Source organism: Loxodonta africana, chromosome 1, assembly GCF_030014295.1.
Source record: "Loxodonta africana isolate mLoxAfr1 chromosome 1, mLoxAfr1.hap2, whole genome shotgun sequence".
NCBI classification, from domain to species: Eukaryota; Metazoa; Chordata; class Mammalia; order Proboscidea; family Elephantidae; genus Loxodonta; species Loxodonta africana.
The window spans coordinates 95,618,428-95,641,056 of record NC_087342.1 but is presented as its reverse complement, the minus strand read 5'-3'; the positions used below and the strand labels follow the sequence as shown (position 1 = coordinate 95,641,056).

At 39.7% G+C, this 22,629-nt stretch overlaps 1 protein-coding gene and 1 pseudogene across 1 annotated transcript in view; both read left to right on the top strand.

Moving 5' to 3' along the window:
• The window catches only part of NUDT3 (nudix hydrolase 3), a 97,754-nt gene that overhangs the window by 25,937 nt on the left and 49,188 nt on the right, over positions 1–22,629 (top strand). The window lies entirely within an intron of this gene.
• Positions 5,757–22,629, top strand: part of LOC135231257 (large ribosomal subunit protein eL33-like) — a 30,500-nt pseudogene continuing 13,627 nt past the window's right edge.

The following is a 22,629-nucleotide window of genomic DNA, read 5'->3' as shown; positions in this document are numbered from 1 at the left end:
GCCATTAGTTGGAGTTGACGCGACAGTGCTATCTATTCATCCATCCATGCATCCATCCATCCATGCATCCACCCATCCATCCATCCACCCACCCACCCACCCACCCATCATGATTTCATAAAGGACCGATGTAGATTTATTTGCAGTAATAACACGGTTCAGTCATGATTATACTTTCCGGTTTCCCATGTTGCATCTGTATCTGCTATGTATGAGACTTAGTATCTTCAAAGCATTTTGCAATAGTCATAAAATTGTTCTTTAAAGACAAAACAAAGTGATAGACATTTCTCATGTATCCTTTCTTTGTTGATTTTCATAAACAGAGCTGTAATAGTTATAACAAAAATTACGTTTATAGGTTAGCCAAAGAAAATAGGTAAGAATTCTCTCAGTGATTCTGGACTTCACTGACTTGATGGCCAGCTCAATCTACAGTTAACACCGTTGTTCAGCTTGGCAGGTGCTGCCCAGGGAAGGAATTTGGACATTGACTTCCCACATTCTGGCTCAACTAGCATGTGGCTGGCACTGTTGTTTGACTCACCTCACACCCAATCTCAACCCCTTCCTCCGCTGTCTGCTAAATACTTGCTTCCCCCGCCTTTCTTGCCATTAGGGATGGCTGTGAGCCTGGTAGCACGATGGTTAAGCACTTGGCTACTAACTGAAGGGTTAGTGGTTCTAATCCACCAGCTGCTCTGTGGGAGAAAGATGTGGCAGTAACCCTATGGGGGCAGTTCTACTCTGTCCTGTAGTGTTGCTGTAAGTCAATGGGTTTGGTTTTTTTGGTTTGGTGTGACTTAGCGGCAGAAGTCTACTGAAGGCACGGGTGTGACTGGCATTATTCCTTACTTCTTCATGGATGTTGAAATTATGTCTGCAGTTGAGGCAGTTACTTTGAGGCCATGAGGTGACATCATGAAGAGGTAAGGGCAACATTGTGGGATGAAGGAGTACAAAGATGTAAAAAGCTTGGGGTCTTAATGATATCATTGAGCCATTAAAACCAGTGCCAGCTGCTGTTCTCTTCAGATTTCTTGTTTGAGAAAAATAAATTCCTATTTGTTTTAGTCACTGTCAGTCAGGTTTTCTGCACCTGCACTTGAAAGTATTTCTGATGGATACAGTATGTCTCCAGGACACCCTTTCAGAACTAAGCGTTTGGTTGTCTTTCCCACTCTGACTGTTCTGTGCTTCAGGGTTCCTATAGATTAATGGTCATCAGACTTTTTAACGTCAGGACCCCTTTATACTCTTAAAAATTACTGAGAAAAAAAAATTACTCAGGATCTGAAAGAGCTTTATTTATCTGATTTATATTTATTGATGCTTACCATATTAAAATTTAGACAGATTTAAAAATATATATTGGTTAATTCTTTAAAAAATAGCAATAATAAAAAAAAATGCACCATATCAGAGGATACATGATGTTACTATGTTTTATTACTGCTGATGTTAACCTTGATCAATTGGTTAAGGAAGGCTCTGTGAAGTTACTGTTCTTCTCTTTGTAACAGTTTTTTACCTATAAAGAGCTCATCGTGGCTGGTGTTAAGTTATCCAGTTCCTTTTTTTTTTTTGAAACTGAATGATTAGTCCATAGTTATACCTCAACTCAACTGGCAGCGTAATAGTACTAGAAAATGTTTTGTTCCATAAGACACAATAAGGTAAATTGGTAATATCTATAGGGTCGGGGGTCGCTACGAGTCAGAATCGACTCGACGGCAGTGGGTTTGGTTTTTTGGACAAAACTGAGGGAAAGATAACGTCCATCATATTTTCGTTTCTTATGTACCATTCAGTCCAGTTTCTTTGGAGTAGATTCCTCCCTTTTATGAATCAGAGCCATTTTCATCTTTCTCAACAGTGTGGGTTTGAGAAGGGAATCTTCTTCCTCTTTTAAGGCAGTGATCGATCCTTAAACATTAAAAAAAAAATTACAAATTTTTTTCTTTTATAATAAAATATTGTTAAATTCTAAAACAATAGTTAGGTAAATTTTTGAAATTTAGAATAGTTTAAAATATTTAAAAATACGCATAACAAGACTAATAAAGTTCACTGCTTGTGCTTCTGTGTAGGCACAAGCAAAACTTTAGAATTTAAAAAAGCATATATTGGGCAATATTGAGGTTACAGAGATTATAGCAGATTTAACTGAAGGTATTTTTTTTTAATGGGGCAGTGGTGGTTCAGTGGTAGAGCTCCTACCTTCCGCGTGGGAGACCCAGGTTCGATTCTTGGCCAGTGCACCTCATGTACAGCCACCACTCATCTGTAAGTGGAGGCTTGTATGTTGGTACGATGCAACATAGGTTTCGACAGAGCATCCAGGCTGAAGATGGATTAGGAAGAAAGGTCTGGCAATCTGTTTCCAAAAATCAGTGAAAACCCTGTGGATCACAGTGGTCCAGTTCACAACTAATCATGGGATGGTACAGGGCCAGGCAGCGGTTCCTTTCATTGTGCATGGGGTTGCCATGGATTGGAGGGTTGATTTCGACAACTAGACAACACGAACAACTAAAGGTAGTTGGTAAGGGCACAGAACTGAGATGATACCAAGTTAATCTCTAGAAATACGTATATTTGTACACTAAACGTATCGTCCTAGAAAAGTCTGGAAAACACAAGAATGTACAAGTACACGTTCCATTAGCCATCAAATCGATGGCATCATCACATGCCGTGTAGCCTCTGGGAAACGCCACTGTACATGAGTGAGACATCGAGAGTAGAAAAGGCTAATAAAAAAAAAAATATCTTAGTAATATTATGAAAATAATTTTGGTGCCCTAGAAGCCAGTGCGCCCCCCCCCCGCCCCCGGGGCCTTTGAGGACTGCTGCTCTAAGTAATTCTAAGTGCAGCTGGATAGGAGGAAGGGCATTGTTATTAGTCAGTATTTTGGGTGCCAGATATTGTGTTAGGGGCTTTACAAGATGCAGCCTCATTTAATTTTCCAGGAGCCAGGCAAGGCAGATGATGGCCGCCTCATAGTATAGAGGCAAAAATTAAATGGATTGGTTAAAGCTGTAAAAGTGGAGCTGGAATTTATCCTGAGCCTGTGTGGCTCCAAAGTCTTATGTTCTTCCCATTTTACCTAACTGGAGTTCCATTTATTATATGCAATGTATGTTTAATTTCATCACTAAAAAATAATACAGAATCGTTGAAGAAAATTTGGAAAATAGAGTAGAAATAAGTTTGTTGTTGTTGTTGTTAGGTGTCATCAAGTTGGTGCTGACTCATAGCAACCCTGTATACAACAGAACAAAACACTGCCCGGTCCTGCGCCATCCTCACGATCATTATGCTTAAGCCCATCGTTGCAGCCACTGTGTCAGTCCATCTGTTAAGGATCTTCCCCTTTTTCACTCACCCTCTACTTTACCAAGCATGATGTCCTTCTCTAGGGACTGATCCCTCCTGACAACATGTCCAAAGTATGTAAGATGCAGTCTCACCATCCTTGGCCTAAGGAGCATTCTGGCTGTACTTCTTCCAAGGCAGATTTGTTTGTTTTTTGGCAGTCCGTGGTATATTCAGTATTCTTCACTAGCACCGTAATTCAAAGGTGTCAGTTCTTCTTCAGGCTTCCTTGTTCATTGCCCAACTTTCGCATGCGTATGAGGTGATTGAAAACACCATAGCTTAGGTCAGGTGCACTTTAGTTTTCAAGGTGACGTCTTTGCTTTTTAACACTTTCGGGAGGACTTTTGCAGCAGTTTTGCCCAGTGCAATATGTCATTTGATTTCTTCACTGCGCTTCCATGGGTGTTGATTATGGATCCAAGTAAAATGAAATCCTTGACAATTTCAGTATTTTCTCTGTTCATCATGATGTTGTTTATTGGTCCAGTTGCCTTTAAACAATGTATTTTCAGATTTGGTAGGTAAACACTTTAATCTTGTTATTTTCATTGATGTTGCTTTGATTGGTACAGATCTTTTAGAAAAGCTGTTTTGATTAAAATTTGAGCTGATTCTACTATTGATTAGGTGCATTTTTTCAGGGCTGGTAAAGACACTAAGAATGATTCTTTTAACCTTTTATCACTGATCGAAAGGGGAATTGTTCTTCTAAAAAATGTAGCCATTATAGGACCAAAAGTTTTATGTGTATTATAAAAGACTTCAGTTATAAAGATTTTAAAAAATGGTATCTGACTCTGGTTTTCTTTCCTTGACTCCTTCACCCATTGCACTTCCTCCAGCATACACAGACATACGTGTATTGGCACCAGCACTGTATGCACTTAGTCATGCATACATTTATTCAGAATAGATTAATGAAGGGCCAGTTTCATGCCATGTTCCAGGTGCTTGAAATATAGCAGTGGGTGAAACAAGATCCTTGCCCTTGGGAAGCTTGCTTCCTTTCTGAGGTTTGAAGGTAGATTGGGGAGAGATAAGAAAGAAGAAAAAAGAAAAGTAAAATATTTCACAGGTCAGATGGTAACAAGTGATACGGAGAAAAATTGAATCAGGGAAGGGAACAAAGGTACTTGACATGGGGCCTGATTGCAATTTAAGATGATCAGGGAATGCTTTACGGATAAAGAAGGAGAAAGTGACTAGTAGCCACCTGGAAAAAGCCTTCTAGGCAGAGGCAAAGCTTGTACAAAGGCCTTATAGTGGGAGTATGCTTGACGTGTTCCAGGAATAGCAAGACCAGAGGAGTTGGCACAAAAGAAGCAAGGGAAGAGATTAGGAAGAGGGAGGTCAGAAGGATGATGGTAAGCCCTGATCGTTGTCAGTCTTGTAGGCCTTTGTAAGGACTTTAGCCTTAGAATATAAAGACTTAAACCTGGAGTAAGATGGGGAGCCACTGGAGGGTTTTGAATAGAGGAGGGACATGATCTGACTTTAAGTTTAAAAAGGATTTCTCTTGCTTCTGTGTTGAGAATAGACTATGTATGGGAGGGAGCAAGGTTGGGAGCAGGGAGACCAGTTAGGGGACTGTTACTGTAATCCAGGTGAGAGCTGAAGGTTGTGTGGACCAGAGTGATGGCAGTGGAGGTGGTGTGAAAGTGTTAACAACTGGGTTATATTTGAAGTTGGGATTTTGCTGACTGGTTGAATGTGAGACGTGACACAGATCAAGGATGGCTCTAAAGTTTTTATAGAGTAGCTGGCCTTTCCTGAAGTAGAGAAGACTGTGGAAGAAGCAGGTTTGGGGTAGGGAGATCAGCTAGATATAGAGGTTGGCATTCAGAGGAGAGGTCTGGGCTGGTGGTAGAAATTTGGAAGTTGTCAGCCTATCAGAGGAATTTGAAAATCTGGATAAAATCACGAAGAGAGTGAGTTAGTTGCAGAAGGGAACACGACTTGAGGACTGAACCCTGAGGGACTGCACAGTTCAGAGGCTGAGGAGATGAAGAAGGAGTAGCAAGCAAGGGAGCAGGAAAACCAGACAAGCCTGTGTTCTGGAAGCCAAGGAAAGATTGTTTCAATGCACAGTGAATGTCAACTGTGACAGATGCAAATAGGTCAAGTGAAGTGAAGACTGAGAGTTGACCATTGTATTTAGCAATGAGGAGTAATTGATGACCTTGGTAAGGGAACAAAATTCTGTTTGAGGTGGGGTCAGGAGAGAGTGGGAAAATAAGAATACAAATCAGTGTTGCTAGACAATTTTATTGAAGAGTTTTGCTGTAAAGGCGAGCAGAGAAATGGGATAGTAGATGGGGAGGGGAATGTGAAGTCAAAAGAGGGTTTTTTTTTTTTTTTTTTTTTTTGAGAAGGGGCCAAATTACGGTGTGTTCTGTGCTAATGGAAATGACCTGATCTTGTAGAGAGGTAAAAAATGATGCAGAAGAGATGGGGAGAATTACTGCTCTTAAGTAGGGCAGTGAGAGGATTTCCTGCACATATGGAGAGTTTGGCCTTCTCTTGGAGCCCAGATAGTACATCCACAGTACCGGAAGGAGAGGCAGAGTATATGGGCATGGACACAGGTAAGTAGGAGGAATGTAGTGATGGAAACATGTGGAACTTTTCTTCAGATTGCTTCCATATTCTGAGCAAAATAAAAACCAAGAGAGTGACCATGGGGGAATTAAGAGTAACATACAATTATTCTTGTTTTACTGGTCACATTATACCTTAAAATTGTTTTACAAATAATCTATGAAGTTGTTAAGAAAAAGGAAAAGGGTAAATACAGTTTATCACTTCGGGTTCCTTGTTTTATACGCTCTGTATAAATAGGTAAATGCGTATTAGTTCACTTACATTTTTGTGTGAAATCCAAATTCATCTTCATTACTCAAGTGTGTATGTATGCGTGTGTGTATATTTGATTGTATATATAATCAAAACTAAAGCTTTCAGAGGATTAGTTTTGGGAGAAGCCCAAAAAACCTACATCATCCATGTTTTTGCAGTTCTTTTTCTTTGCTCTTGATCCTTAGCATGTCATACATATATTGTCTTGTTTTTTGTATTTGAAAATGATGCTATAGACCAGTGTTATTTTGTAAGTTTTGAAAAGACAACACAGAGGTAATCAGCCCTTTTCTCATTCTTATATGGAGAGAGCATATTGCTGTGTAGCTAAATTGGAACTTAGGGAGCTCATCTTAGTTGGCAGGCCATATCTTTGATGGTGCCAAAGTAACCATGTGAGGAAAGAGCTGCCTCCCCCTGCTGAGGTGAAGACTGATCAACTAACTAACCTGCATCTCACCACTCATATTGCTGTAGGTTTTTAGTACCTTTAACGTGTTTCTTCTGCATGTTCTTTTACATTCTAGAATGACGATCCAGGAGCTTCTGGATAATGATAATTGCCTTGGCTGTGCATGAGATAATCACTGCCCATTCTGCAGAATTAGCACTGTATTGTGGACTGACAGTAATTCTGAAGATGAAATTATAGCTTAGATTTCACCAGAAAACAGCATGTACAGGCAAAGCTGTTCCTGTAAGTACAGAAGAACTGGAAGCCGTCACCTAATTCCATCCAGTATGCAGATAAAGAGGTAGAAGATTGATGAAGAATCCCATACACATTTCAGGAGATTAGCAGGCAGTTTGTAGTGTGAATGTGACATCAAGTTAGTTCTGTGGAATGACAGGCATGAACAACTTTCTCAAAGGCCCTGATACTTGGGGCTGGCATAGACACACTGAATGGCTTCTTTAAACATTTGATGAATGCCACCCAGGAGCCCATATATGCCATAAATGGCAACACAGGCCATCACCTAAAAGTCTCCTAGTAACTACCAGATAAAGAGTTAGACTTCTTAAAGAGAAAAACAGAAGAGGGATTACTTAATAAGTGTTCCTGTATATGTAGCCAGCTTGCTCAACCTTCAATAAATAGCAGAATAGGACTGATGATAGTAGGAGGAATTAATTAAATACAAGGGCAAACATCTGACACCAGTGACAGCCGCCAAACACTGTAATAGGCTATCAGGTCTTTCCATAAAGATATCAATCTTTAAACATAGGCTCCACCGGTCTGAAATTGAAATGCAGCCTTGCCTACAGGTAGAGAACAATCTGATTTTCAGGTGGTCTACCCTTTACCCCTGGTTTTATAATTAACAAATGATAAAGCAGTTTTTAAGAACCTCTCCTTCACAGATTAGAAGGTAATTTGCTGAGCTTGGCAAAAATGTTTCTAAAAATGCATGAATATCCTTATACTGAGTAGATCGTCTTATTTTTAATAACTACTTAAAATTTATAAGAAATGAGTGTCCTGAATATTTAAAAAGATTTTCTTACTCTGCTGCTCTGATGTTACAGGCTAATTTTGTGTTTAAAAATATGGTTTAAACATATGGTAAACTAGGACCTTCTTAATTTAGACTTACTTGAGGAAATGCCTGTTAAGCAGTCTAAACTACGTGTTATGGAGCTTTCTTGATTCATACATACATAGTGATTTTTTTTTTCCTAGTGAAGGTCCACATAGTCTAAGTAACTGACAAGAGTGATTTTTAGTTAATATGGATTGTTTTAATCTAAACAGCGCTTGAGAGTGTTTAATTTTTTTGGAGGGGGGGACTATACTGTTAATTTACTTAACAGATCATAGATAGAATAAAAGTTAAATTCTTACCCCCAAATTATAAACTTAGAATTAATGATGTCTGAATTTATTGGTGAAGCTTGTACCAGAAGATACTTTGATAAATTTAGTTTCTTGGCTCTTTCTTGGGGTCTTAATAGCACTGTGGCTCTAAGTATTGAAATTAATGCTCAAGATGTTACTGTGTGGCTACATGAATTGTTAGAATGAATGTTAACATGATAAAATAAAAAGGTTATTTCAAATCAGATTTAATTTCTAGTCTCTTCTGCTGACTGCCTATCACCCAGACGTTTTGATAAAAAGATGAATCCCTTTAATGCTGTTTTACAACATGATACAAGTGAAACGGTGCTGTAACGATGCCTGGAGTGTATTACAGAAGGAATGTTAGTGGTGATCCACAGGGGCAGCAGAATGGAGTGAAGCCCTGAGGCCTCCGCTGAAGCATCCCTTGCTTGCCAGCCATCTGGAGCAGGAACCAAAGGGAAATTCCTGGGGTCTGGCAGGGAGTTTATCCTCAAGTGTCTTCCAGTCCTTTGAAGATGATTTGAGGGAGGAAGCGAGAAGCAACTATATAGTTAAGAGAGTGAAGAGAGAGCAGGATGTGGATTTGTGTGGTTATTTTTGGATGGTAATCATGATACTTCCATCACAGGAATGTTAAGGACTCCAGTATCTGAGAGGAAAGACACTAACGGCAATAAATAAGAATGACTTCTCTGTTGCAATTTGAGGGGAGCCGAGACCAAAATAGCAGATAATTTTTTTTAATTTAGAATGTGTTTTATTATAAAAAAAATTGAAAGCAATTCCTCGATAGCCTTAGATAGTAATAGATTATTCGGCAACTGCTTTTACAGAGCTGGCTGTCTGCCAGGTTCTGTGTTAGATGCTTGATATACACTGATGAGCAAAAACATGGACTCTGCTCTTACGAAACTTACAGATAATCACACTCAGAAATGCTTGCTCAAAGGCAAAGGAAGAACACCAAGGTCACACGACAACTAAGAACCCAAGAGACAGAAAGGGCCACATGAACCAGAGACCTACATTATCCTGAGACCAGAAGAACTAGTTGGTGCCCGGCCACAATCGATGTCTGTCCTGTCAGGGAGCACAACAGACAACTCCTGAGGGAGCAGGAGACCAATGGGATACAGACCCCAAATTCTCATTATAAGACCACACCTAATGGTATGATTGCGACTAGAGGAATCCCAGAGACAATGCTCCCCAGAACTTCTGATGGCACAGGACAGGAACCATCCCCGAAGACAAATCATCAGGCATGAAAAGGACTGGTCAGTGAGGGGGAGAGAGATGCTAATGAAGAGTGAGCTAATTAAATCAGGTGGACACGGGAGAGTGTGTTGGCAACTCTTGACTGGAGGGGGGATGGGAAGATAGAGAGAGAGGGAAGATGGCAAAATTGGCACGAAACGAGAGACTGTAAGGGCTGACTCAATAGGGGGAGAGCAAGTGGGAGAAGGGAGTAAGATGTATGTAAACCTACATGTGACAGACTGATTGGAATGGTAAATGTTCACTTGAAGCTTAATAAAAATTAAAAAAAAAAAAAAAAGAAATGTTTGCTCACAAACCGAGGTGACATTGTCACGGAAAGGCACATCAGTCAGTGAGTGCACTTGACAAAAGAGCTTGGTCTGGACATGGCGGGCAGGAGTGTCTTAGGGAAGAATGAGTAGGAGTTACCTAGGGGTTGGAAGGGCATTCCAGATTGAGGAACAGCAGGTGCGGATGCTCTGTAGCAGAAGGGAGTGAGTGTAGTGCGTCTGAGGAATGAAAATTAGGCCAGCGGAGACAGAGGTGCAGAGCACAAGTGCGAAGTGAGGTCGGTGGGGCGAGACTCCTGAGGACCTTGTCAGCCATAGTATGGCATGTGGTCTTTGCTTGGGGGGTTTTGTTTCTTTGTTGGTTTGTTTTTTAACTTTTTATTGTAGAAAATTTTAAATATACAAAAAAGAAAGAGCACTGTAATAAGCTCAGTGTTCTCATCATCCAGCTTTAATCAGTATTTGTCCAATCTTGTTTAATCTATATTCCATCCCACCTGATTATAGTTGTAACTTTAAAAGCAGTGGGAGCCATTTGAAGGGTTTTAATAAAAACAGGGTATATTTGACCAGATTTTGGTTTTGAAAGATTACTTGGACTGCAGAATAGAGAACAGATTGAGGGAGGGAGAGCACAGATAGTTGGGAGACCGCGTAGGCAGTTCACTGTAGTAACCCAGCCAAGGGATGATGGTACCTTGAATCAAGTTTAGTGGCAGTGGAGCAGAGAGAGGAAACCCTGGTGGTGTAGTGGTTAAGTGCGACGGCTGCAAACCAAAGGGGCAGCAGTTCAAATCCACCAGGCGCTCCTTGGAAACTCTAGGGGGCAGTTCTATTCTGTCCTGTAGGGTCGCTATGAGTTGGAATCAGCTTGATGGCAGTGGGTTTGGTTTTGGTTTGGAGCAGAGAGAAGTGGACAGATTTCAGAGATGCAGAGGAGAAAATCCCCTGGACTTGGTGGCAGGCCAGATATGAGGGGTGGAGAGGGAAGAGGTGGCTCTGGTGACTCCTGGGTTTCTGACTTGAACAGCCAGATGGTTGTTGGTGCCACAGTGTGAAAACAAGGCCCAGGAAGAAGGAAACCAAGTTTCCTCATCTTGTCTCCTCAAACTTCCAGTTCTTTGCCTTTCCCCAGGTTCTGTAACATCATGACATCTCAATGAGGCCAAAGAACTAATCTGAGTTTGAACTGTATGCCCTTAGCCACCTCTGGTCATGTTTAGGCTGAAAGAATATCCCTTGATGGAAATGACTTACAGAATGGTGCCAACAAAGCAGCAAAGCAGGTTTACCTGTCAGGGCAGGAGCAAGCTGTCAGAAATGTTTTAGGGATAATCTGTTTGGACTTTGAGTAATACTTACCCTACTCTTTGAAGAGTCACCAGTTCTTTAAAACAAAGAAAGAAAGATGTAATGCTTTGTAAATATTATGTCTCAGGGCCTTATTCAAATATTACTTATTTTTTTGAATCTTTCAAGCAGTAAACTGCTTCTAGGAAATCTTGAATTTGTCTCCAAGATTATGAATATTATACAGCTTAGCACATATGTATGTGTTAATTGTACCAGGAAGAGGTCAGGATTAGGGTCTCCTAGTCTTTGGAGTCTCTACCATCTAGCTGCCTGGTACTGCACAGGGTACCTGAAAAGACCCACCTGGCACATGTCTGGTTAATGGCTAGCTGTAATCCTCTGTAGGAATTTTTAAAATTATATTTACCATTCTGGGGTGGCATGTAATAAAGAAATGATTTTAAGAAAAAGATGAATCATACTGGTTTTTCTCAGAGATGCCTTCCCTGACTGTATTTGATATTGCCCTCCAAGTCACACGCTGTCACATCATAGTCTTTAATTTTCTTCCTCACACCTATGTGATACTCTTATTTCCTTGTTTGCATGACCCCAGTGACTCCATAGCAGTCTACAGTGTAGCCCCCGTACGTAGACAAAGGTCAGACACATATGCATTGCCAATGAATATTTTTTGAATGAATAGATGAATGTCTGTATATCTGATACGTGTGTGAGTGTGTGTGTGTGTGTGTGTGTGTGTGTATAGATAGATTGATAGCTGCTGTTGAGTCGACTCTGACTATGGCAACCTTACATACAACAGAATGAAATGTTGCCCAGTCCTGCACCATCCTCATGATCGGCCAGCGTGTTCAAGTTCGTTGTTGCAGATTATGCAGGTCCATCTCACCAAGGGTCTTCCTCACCCTCACTGGTCCTGTACTTCACCAAATATGATGTCCTCCAGCAGTTGATCCTTCCTGATTACATATCCAAATCAAGCAAGGCAGATAACATTGCTGTTTGTAAGCCATAGGGTTTTCATTGGCTAATTTTCAGAAGTAGATTGCCAGGCCTTTCTTCATAGCTTGTTTTAATCTGGAAGCTCTGCTGAAACCTATCCACCATGGGTAACCCTGTTCATATTTGAAATACCGGTGACATAGCTCTCAGCATTCACAGCAGCACGTAAGCTGCCACAGAACTACAAACCGACAGACAGGTGATAAAAACCAAACCTGTTGCCTTTGAGTTGATTCTGACTCATAGAGACCCTGTAGGACAGGGTAGAACTGCCCCTAAAGTTTCCAAGGAGTGGCTGATGGATTCGAACTGCCGACCTTTTGGTTAGCAGCCACGCTGTTAACCACTGTGCCACCAGAGCTCTGACAGATGATAGGAAGGTATGTGTCTCCCTGTCACCTGTCAGATGTATATTAAAATGTACGTTGCAGTGTAACTATACATTGTTGTTCACAAAGTAGATGGGTACTTAGGTGATGTTTGGTATTTTTGCCTTTGAATTTTAAAAATCTCATTTCATATTGTTAGAATTATTTTGTTTTAATTTTTATAAAAGAATAAAGATTTCTCTATTTTGCAGATATCTTTTTTTTGCAAGCTGCTTTTTGCAAGTATCTTTCAGTAAATAACATTGAGGCTTTGAGTAGCCTTCAAGTCCCAAGTAAATAAAAAGTCGGAATGGAGATAGTCATGACAGTATTTTTCTTTCGTCATTAGTTTTTGAAGTACAAAAACATACCCATGTTAGAGAAGAGGATTTTGGTCACTTGAATGCAACTTGAAGATCTGGTAGAAATTATTTTGAAAGAAATTTACAGAATTTATGTTCCTTGTTAACTTACATTTCTATACTAGTGTTCCTTTTGTATCCTGTATTCAGCCAGTAGTTTATTATAGGTATGCAATAAACAATATAGGACTCAAATTAAAAACTAAAACAATTGAAATGTTCTAGGCTGTCAAGGGAATTACGAGCAAGCTCCTCATTCTTCACGACGCGTAGCATGTGTACACTTTTTTTTTTTTTTTTAATTTCTGCAGAAAGGAGACAACATTTTGAACTACTGTTTGAAATACTGGTGCTTAAACCTGGGAGTCTGTTAGCATTACTAGGTGGAAACTGCTGTCTGAGATTCATACTGTTTTATTTTTCTTTTCCCACTCCATGTTTTGATAACATAATTTCATATAAGCCAAATAAACAAGACTTTCTTTCTAAGCCCTGGAATTATGTGAGTTGTAAGCTGCTGTTCTTCTTTGCTTTATGAGTTTTCTCAGCCCCATTCTTTGCCAGATTTTAGTTGTCCTGCTAAGAGTTAGGGTTCCTTCTCAAGCTTGTAGGGAGCCTCAACATCTGAGGCCCCAGCCATCCCCATGAGGGAATAGAGAGAAAAGAGCAGTTTGGAGCAGTCCTAAAAGGAAAACAAGAAAACAAAGATCATCCAAAAAGGATATTCCCTGTGGAAGATGGAGCTTTTAACCTCTTCATTCTTCCGGCAAAACTGCCTCCCTCCCACATCCAGCATGGTGGGTCATCGAGCCCTTAGTCTGTGGTGTAGCTCCTCCTCCTCTTCCTCCTCAGATATGAAGTAATCCTCTGAGCTTCCTCAGAGCAGAGGTGTCCAAATACAGGGCTGGGAGCAAGTTTTCCGTCTGTGGTAAAATGAGAATAATAAGGGCAATGTATATGTAGATGAGGAGCCCTGGTGTCTTAGTGGTTAAGCGCTTGGCTGCTAACTGAAAGGTTGGTGGGCCAAACCCACCAACTGCTCCGTGGGAGATGTGGCAGTCTGCTTCCATAAAAATTACAGCCTTGGAAACCCTTTGGGGCAGTTCTGTTCTGTCCTATAAGGTTGCTGTGAGTTGGAATCGACTCCACGGCAACAGGTTTGGTTGTGGGCTTTTAATCTTTACAGAAACAAAGGCCACATCTTTCTCCCAAGGAGCGACTGGTGGGTTCGAACAGCCAACCTTTTGGTTAGCAGCAGAGTGTTTTAACCACTGCGCCAACAGGGCTCCTTTGATGTACAATAAAAAAAACCAAACCCACTGCTGTCGAGTCGATTCCGACTCATAGCGACCCTATAGGGCTGAGTAGAACTGCCCCACAGAGTTTCCAAGGAGCGCCTGGCAGATTTGAACTGCCAACCTCTTGGTTAGCAGCTGTAGCACTTAACCACTACGCCACCAGGGTTTCCTTTGATGTACAATAGAGGTAAGTAAAAACAGCTTTTGTAATGTAATAAGTTGACAGCAATAGAAAACACCAGCAGAGAAATTTGTCACTTAAAATAGGGTGTAGTCAGGTTTAGTCTTACTTGAGAGCTTGACTCAATCTGGTGAGTTAGCAAATAGCTTCCTTTTTTAGCTTGTTATGGAAGAAGTGGTAACAAATATTGGGAGACAAGCAGGAGACTCTGCAATGTTTTTCTTCTTGTTTTCCTTCCTACTTTCCTTAGGCCAGAAACCCTGGTGGTGTAGTGGTTAAGAGCTACGGCTGCTAACCAAAAGGTCAGCAGTTCAAATCCACCAGGCGCTTCTTGGAAATGCTATGAGGCAGTTCTCCTCTGTCCTGTAGGGTTGCTGAGTCGGAATCAACTCGATGGCATATGGGTTTGGTTTTTTTGTTTGTTAGGCCGCTGACCATCACACCCACCACGTATCAAATGTGGATTTCCTTTTGACTGGGGGTAGGTTGCAGGGTGAGTGAAGGTGAATGGTGGGAGTGAAAACTGTAACTGTCTAGGTGGGTTGGTGCCAGGTAATGGAGAGCCTCAGAAAGCAGGCCCAGGAGTGTGGACTTAGTCCAGGAGGTTGTGACAGGGAGCCATTGAAGGGCTTTAAACAGGGCAGCATCAGAATTAGTACTGAGCTTTGATTATGTGGTTATTTAATACAATGTGATTATTTCCATTGTGAGATGATGGGGGTTGGGTGGGAGGAACTTTTCTGCATTTTAGAAGACTGATAACTAGATTAATTGTGAACTGGGCATGTCAAAGTTATAAATGTGCAATTACTAAAAATATGTCGCTGATCAGAACTCTAACCTGGCTGTGTTTAATACATCTATTTTGGGCCATCTTTTCACAGTGCCAAGACTCCCTAATCTCCTGTAGCTGCTGAGTTTGACTCTTCCCCTTAAATGACAAGCCTGCTTCCTTCTTTCACCTTCAAGGGCTAGGATAAAAATTCAGTTTATTTTTTGATGTTGTGGGTGGATGAGGACTTGACTGTGCCCTTTATGTTTTTATTTCCCTCCTTTACCTAATATATTTTGCATAACTATCTTCCTCTAGTGGAAGTGACTAGATGCCAGTGCTTGTTAACTTGCAGAGGGACTCAAATAACCCTTTATCCTTCTTGAGGTGAGTACGTGGATCTGGAGGACTGGAGGACTCCCAGGCTCTGCTGGCTTAGAACTGGTTGAACATTGATGTGACTGCTAACATGTGATGCAGTCTCACAGTTGATAAACAAATTTATAAATGTCTGTCAGCTTCTGATTTACCCAGAAGTCTAGTGGAGAGGAAGACATGGTCCTTGCTGGTTTGAATCTTATGCTTAATTGTTGCTGTATGTGCTACACATGTTTTGCTAATTTAAATGTGTTAGAATCCATGCGCTAGAGAACCAAATCTCCAAAGAGCGTGACTTGCTCTGTATTGAGATGCAGACTCAGGGCTGTCATTATGAGCTTTAGCTAGTGGTTCATAGTGCTTCAGAGGTCAAATTGAGTGGAGTGGTATAGTGGAATGAACATGGCTGTAAAGTCAGATCTAGGGTTCAGCTCTGAGTTGAGTACAGAGTTCCCTTTTGCAGTGATGAAAATGTTTTGGAGCTAGATAAGAGGTAGTTCTGTAGCATTGTGGACGTCCTAAACACCACTGAATTGTTCACTTTTAAAACAGTTAATTGTGTTATATGAATTTCATTTCAGTTTAAAAAAATGTTTAGGATCACAGCAATTTTTAAATGTACTGTCTTAAAAGATTTCCTTTTAGGGTGATCTGTTATTAAATCGCAAGTTATGACATTGTAATTGCATGGATAAAAAAGGCTTTGTTTTCTGCATACTTGATTGGGTGGGTGTAGTAAGGCAATTTCATTCTCCAAATGGTTTGAAGTACAATTAACAGACAAATTTAGGACCAAGATTTTAAAGTAAAAGTTTTAGAGGCACTTATACAGACCTGGCTAACTAAATTGTTCAGGAAGGATACTTTTCCAGGGGAGGGCAGAGCCATTTTTGTTTGGCCTCTTAACGATTGAAAAAGGGAATGTCAAGAGTAATCTATAAAACTTTCACTTCAAGCACAATTAAAAAAAAAAAAAAACTATAACACTTAAGCCAAAGATTGTTGTTGTTACATGCCATCAAGTCGGTTCCGACTCATAGTGACCCTGTGCACAGCAGAACGAAACACCGCCCGGTCCTGCGCCATACTTACTATCTGTTGTTATGCTTGAGCCCGTTGTTGCAGCCATTGTGTCAGTCCATCTAACTGAAGGTCTTCCTCAGTAATAAACGTAGCTCAATCACATATACAAGACTAAATGGGCGCGCCAGTCCAGGGGTAAGTATGAGAAGGCATGAGGGGCGAGAAAGCTGGGCTAACGGAAATGGGGACCTCAAGGTCAGGAAGGGGCGAGAGTGTTGATATGTCGCAGGGTGGGCAACCAATGTTACAAAATAATGTGTGTATTAATTGTTTAATGAAAAACTAATTTGTTCTGTAAACCTTCATCTAAAGCACAATAAAGGGAAAAAGAAAAAAAAATCTTCTGTACGAGACCAAATAGCCAACAATTACTCTTAAGCAAAAATGAGAAGATGAGGGGGCAGGGAAACTAGATTACTGGAAACGGAACAACCACAGTGGAATTAACAAGAATGTTTGCACATTGTGAAAAAATATAACCAATGTCACTGAACAATTTTGTAGAAATTGTTAAATGGGAACCTAGTAATTTGCTGTGTAAACCTCACTGTGAAAATATTATTAAAAGAAAAAAATAATCTATAATTTTGATTTTCTTTATTAAAAGAATTTGACAGAGTTTGCATCAAAAATATATATGAAAAAGACCGGTTAAAGATTTAAAAAGATCAGTAGAAGAGTTGTGGTAAGGCTGGGCATTGTCCACTAAATCTCACTCTCTTGTAAAACCAAAAACCTACTGCCCTCGAGTTGATTCCGACTCATAGCGACCCTATAGGACAGAGTAGAACTGCCCCATAGAGTTTCCAAGGAGCGCCTGAGGGATTCGAACTGCTGACCTTTTGGTTAGCAGCCGTAGCACTTAACCACTACACCACCAGGGTTCCCGCTGTCTTGTAAGTTAGCTAAAAATAGAGGAAAAGACAATAGGACTGATGAATGGCTCTTTAGTGACTGATAAAGAGCATATTCGAATTAATCTAGAAATAGACTAGGAGTCCTGGGGTGATGCAGATGGTTAAGCACTCAACTACTAACCGAAAGGTTGGCAATTCGAACCCACTCAGAGGCACCTTGGAAAACAGGCCTGGCAATCTGCTTCTGTAAGGTCACAGCCTTGAAAACTCTGTGTAGGCGGTCCTAGTCTGCACACATGGGGTTGTTGTGAGTCGGAATTGAGCCAACAACAGTTAACTACAGCATTTTAAGTAGGGGAGTTGAGAGGTCCAATAGCATTGTCTTTAAATGTGATTTGTAGAAGATTCCAAATTGTTCTGTATTTGATCATTTATAATGTTTAATGGGCTTTTAAAAATTAAATTTATTTTTGAATAGGTAATACATTTACGTGGCTCAAATGTCAAAGGGCACATTGAGATACAGTGAAAATTCTCCCTGTCATGCCTCTCTCCCCAGCTTCCCATTTTCATTCCCAGGGGGTAACCAATGTAATCAGTTTCTTAAGACTCCTGTAATAGACTTTTGATTATATAAGATTTATTTATTTGAGTTTTCTGCAGGGTTGGAATAACTAAAACATCTGGTCCATAATGAACCCACTCCTTCCACATTTACTTCTGTCCATTCTGTGAGTCTTAGAGCAGTGGATTTCTTCAGGTACAAAAACTCTTAGCCAAAAATTCTCAGTCATAATGGAGTTGCTACATAGTTGTTTTCCGTGATTTCTAGTGATAATCCCCATCTTCCTAAATTGAGCAAAGTGTAATTTTGTAACAGAATAAAAGTTTAACAGTTAAAGTTGTGAAATATAGTACTTGAAATTACATAAAAGATAAAAATAAAATTTACTAAAATTATCTTTCCATCTTATTTTCACCTATACGATTAAATATTTGTTTTATTCCTGGTCCATCATATATGCTCAGCCCTCTTTTGGCTCTCATTTTTATAAGAATGGTAAACTTGAATGTGCACATACGTTGTCAAAGAACAGTTGTTTTTGACCTTCTGCACCCGCGCTTCACCGAGGTTACGGCCTGGCTTTCCTGTGGCTCCTGCTCATGGTGCTTGCTGAGGAGCGGGCCAGGCCGTGATGACTTACAGTGCATTGATGTAAAAATCTCTTTTTTACTTTTTAAAATAATTTCCTTTTAATCATTTGATTGTGCGGAATTTTTTGTAGTAACTATAAAAATTGGGTGTGACTTTTTTGAAATAGTAAATAATAGAATAAAGTGTCTATTGTAATAGTAACAAAAAAAGATAAGATAAACTTAAGAAATGGGCAGTCTGTGTAAAAGAAACTTAAAATGTTATTGAGAGAACTTGAACAAATGAAAAAACACCATATTTTCAGAAAGGCTCAACATCATAAGATGTTGATCCTTGCTAAATTAATCTTTAATTTTTTTAATTAATCCTTGTAGAAATTTGTTTTTTTAAAAAAACCCTCAAGCTGTTTTAAAGTTCAGGTGAGTACGCAAACAATGGAAGAGTAGCCAGTAAAATTCCGAAAAAGAAGAGTGGAGGATGATGTGGTAATACACAGTCCAATTAAACCATATTGCAAAGTTACAGCACCTAAAATGGAATGATAGTCAGCTGGCTCATGAATCAGCAAGTGAATCAATAGAACAGAAATAGACCTAAATGCATAGAAGAACAACTTGCCGGTCATCTGGAGAAAAATGAAGTTGGATCCTTTCTTTGTGTTTATATCAGGATAATTTCCATGTAGATATAAACATTGAAAAAACAAAACCATAAATTATTAGATGAAAGCATGAGATAAATTTGTTATAATCTTGGAGTGGGACAGAACCTTCTAATAATGCAATCTAATTCAAGTCATAAAAGAAAAGATTTGAAGGAACTACATAATGGAGAGCTATACCTTGTTCATGGACTAGAAGACACAGATTTCAGTTCTCAAATTAACCTTTTGGTTTTTGCAATTTTTAATGAAAATCCCAGCAGGTTTTATTGGTTGTTGTTGTTAATAAACTCATTTCAAAATATTTATGGAAGTGCAAAGGGCGAAGAATAATAAAGACCATAAAAAAAAAACTTTAAGCCTGTGGACATCTGCTGAGAACAGGATTTCTAAACTGGCAAATATGTTTGGAAGACTGTGGTCCAGGGCCATTTTTGCTGGCTGTAAAAGGGGTCTCCAGAGGGAGCACACAGCTCTTCTTAAAAATTAAAGGTGTTTATGCCTGAGGTGAAACCAAATTCTGTTTAGGCAAGAGATGTGCACATAAGTACAAGGCGAAGAACGATGCAGTCACTCCTGGCGGCAAACCTGACAGAGCCGTAGTATAATCTGGGGAAAGGTAACTCGTACTCATGGGAACAGTGGTGTAGTTTGGACCAAATTCCAAAGCAACATTCCTGCCAGGGTCATTGAACACAGCATCCATGTGACGCTGTACCTCTCAAGGATTTCAGTGTATTGAAAAGTAAATAAAGAAAATTGTGAATTAAAAAAAAAAAAAACCTTTTAGTTATGGAAAGTTTCAAACCTGTATAAAAATAGACTAAAAAGTATTATGCACCCATGTACCTTTCACCCAGCTTCAGCTGTTCCAGTTCATGGCCAATCTTGTTTCATCTTTATCCCTGACCACTTTTCCCCTTCCTGTATTATTTTGGGTAATATAATCCTTGGTATCGTATAATTTCATCCATAAACATCTTATAAAAGAGAAGACTGTGAAAAACAAACAAAAACAGCCACAATACCACAATCATACCTAAAAAAAATTTAATAAGTTCTCAGTATCATCGAATATCTAGTTGGTGTTCAAATGTCTACTTATTTCAGAAATGTCATAACTTTTTTTTTTTTTTTACATTTTACTTCAGTCAGGATCTAAATAAGGCCTAAACATACTGCAATAGGTTGATATGCCTTTTAGGTCTCTTTTAAGCTATAGGTTCCCCTTCCATCACCTTTTTTTACCCTTGGTGATTTACCTGTTTATTTGTTGAAGAAACTGGGTTAATCGTCCTATAGTGTTTCTCCTAGTCTTGGTTTTGTGGACTGTATCTCTGAGGTGTCATTTGGTATGTTCTCTGTCTTCTGTATTTCCTATGACTTAGTAGTTGGCCTTGATCAAATTAAGTTGCTTTTTTTTTTTTTGGCAAGACTGCTTCATAGGTGGTGTTATATTCTTCCATCAAGAGGCACATAATATGCATGCGATGTTAGCAGCCATTGATGTCCAGCGCCTAGATTCATTAATTCATGAGAGGTGGCAATATGGTGATATTTTAACTCTATCATTCCTTTCTATAATAGCTGAAATACTTCTACAAAGTAGAAGCGAATCTGGTCACATAGGAAAGGCAGAATAAATGATGGATTCTTTTCCTCACTTTCCAATTAGTCCCCAAATTAATGAGTTGGTTTATTGGCATCCTCTAGTGGTTACCAGTTTGGTTGTTTTTTTAATTAACAATATGAACTCATGGATTTAAACGTTTGATGTTTCAGTCTGTTGCAGTTATTATTGGCCCATTTTTGACCAGTAGGGGCCTCTTTAAGTTGACTCCTGAGCCTTTTTTTTTTAATTGTGGTAGAAGTATACATAAAATTCCTGAGTTTTTTGTTTTGTTTTGTTTTTATATCACCCTAAAAGTCTTTCATAGCTTGCTCAATATCTGGTATGACAAGATATTTCAGATTTACCATATGCATTTCCTGCCTCAGCCATGGAATCAATCATATGAAAGAGGGGACATCAGTACAGATTTTATAGATAATAAGACTAATAAGGGGCTATTACAAACAGCTTTAAGTAATCAAATCAGTACTTCTTTACTTCTCACCATCCCTACTGCTATCTCTTTAGTCTAAGCCATCTTCATGTCTCTCCTTAAAAACTATTAAAAATCCTAACTGGTCTTCTTACCCCATCCTTGCCCCCCTTTCAATCTGCTATCTATGCTGTACCCTGAGTGACCCTGTTGAAATACCTGTTGAGTGTTTGCTGAAAACCCCTCAGAGTACCCTTCTTGAGTTGGGATAATACCCCAAGTCCTTACCTCCTTTTTTTATTCCGTGAGGCCCTCTGTGACCTCCAGGCTCCTGTCACCCTCTCCCTTGCTGTTGCCACACTGGCCTTCTTACTTTGTCTATCTAGGTACATTAGTGCCTCAGGGCTGGACCTTTGCCTCTGCAGGTACCTTCGCCTGGAATGCTGTTCCCGCAGAGAGCCAAAGGCTTGTTGCCTCACTTTGATCAGGTCTCTGCTCAAATACCTCTTATGAGAGATCTTTGCTGACCCCCTTGTCTAAAAGAGTACCCATTAATTTCTGCCTTCTTATCTGCCTTATTTTTCTTAGTATTTGTAACCACCTGACATTATTTTTTTTGTTTATTGTCCGTTTCCTCTCACTAGATTGTATGTTCCACAAGAGCAGAGTCTTTGATTTGCTTGTTGCCGTATTTGCAGTGCCTAGAACAGTGCTTGCTGCCAAGTAGATGTTCAGTGAATATTAGTTGAATCAATGAGTGAATGGATGAGTGTACGAATTCTACCAGTATAGTCACATGTAAGAAATGGTTCATGTGTAAGGCTATTTACTGTAGCATTGTTTTAATAGTAGAAAATTGGAAACGACCAAAATGTCCATGAAGAGAACAGGTTAATTAGACTATAGTACAACCACATAATAAAACCCTGAGTGGTTAATGTATGATTTCACTTGTATGAAGATCCAGAACAGGCAAAACATGGTGGTACAGATTACATTAGTGGTTGCCTCTGGATTGAGGGCATTGACAGGAAAAAGCACAGGAAAATTTCTGGGGAGATGGAAATGTATATCTTTATAGGGGTGTGGGTTCAGGTGCCTGCATTTGTCAGACTCATCAACTATGTTAGGTCAGTGCATTTCAGTGTATGTGAACTATATTTCAGTTACAACAGAAACCATTTTTAAAAATGGAAAACAGAAGCAAATTAATTTGACTGTATTTCAAACTGGTGGCATAATCACGTGGAAAATAAATCTTTCACGTGGCTTTAGAGCAGTGTTTTGACTGAATAGCTCTAATGGGATCTATCCTTAGGCTTAGAAAAACTATAAAGAAATCTTAACTGTACTTAGTAGTTTTGTGGTTAATAGTACTGTTAATTTGTAACTATTAAGTGATATTACAGAAAACCTGGTGGCGTAGTGGTTAAGAGCTACGGCTACCAACCAAAAGGTCAGTAGTTCGAAATCACCAGGCGCTCCTTGGAAACCCTATGGGGCAGTTATGCT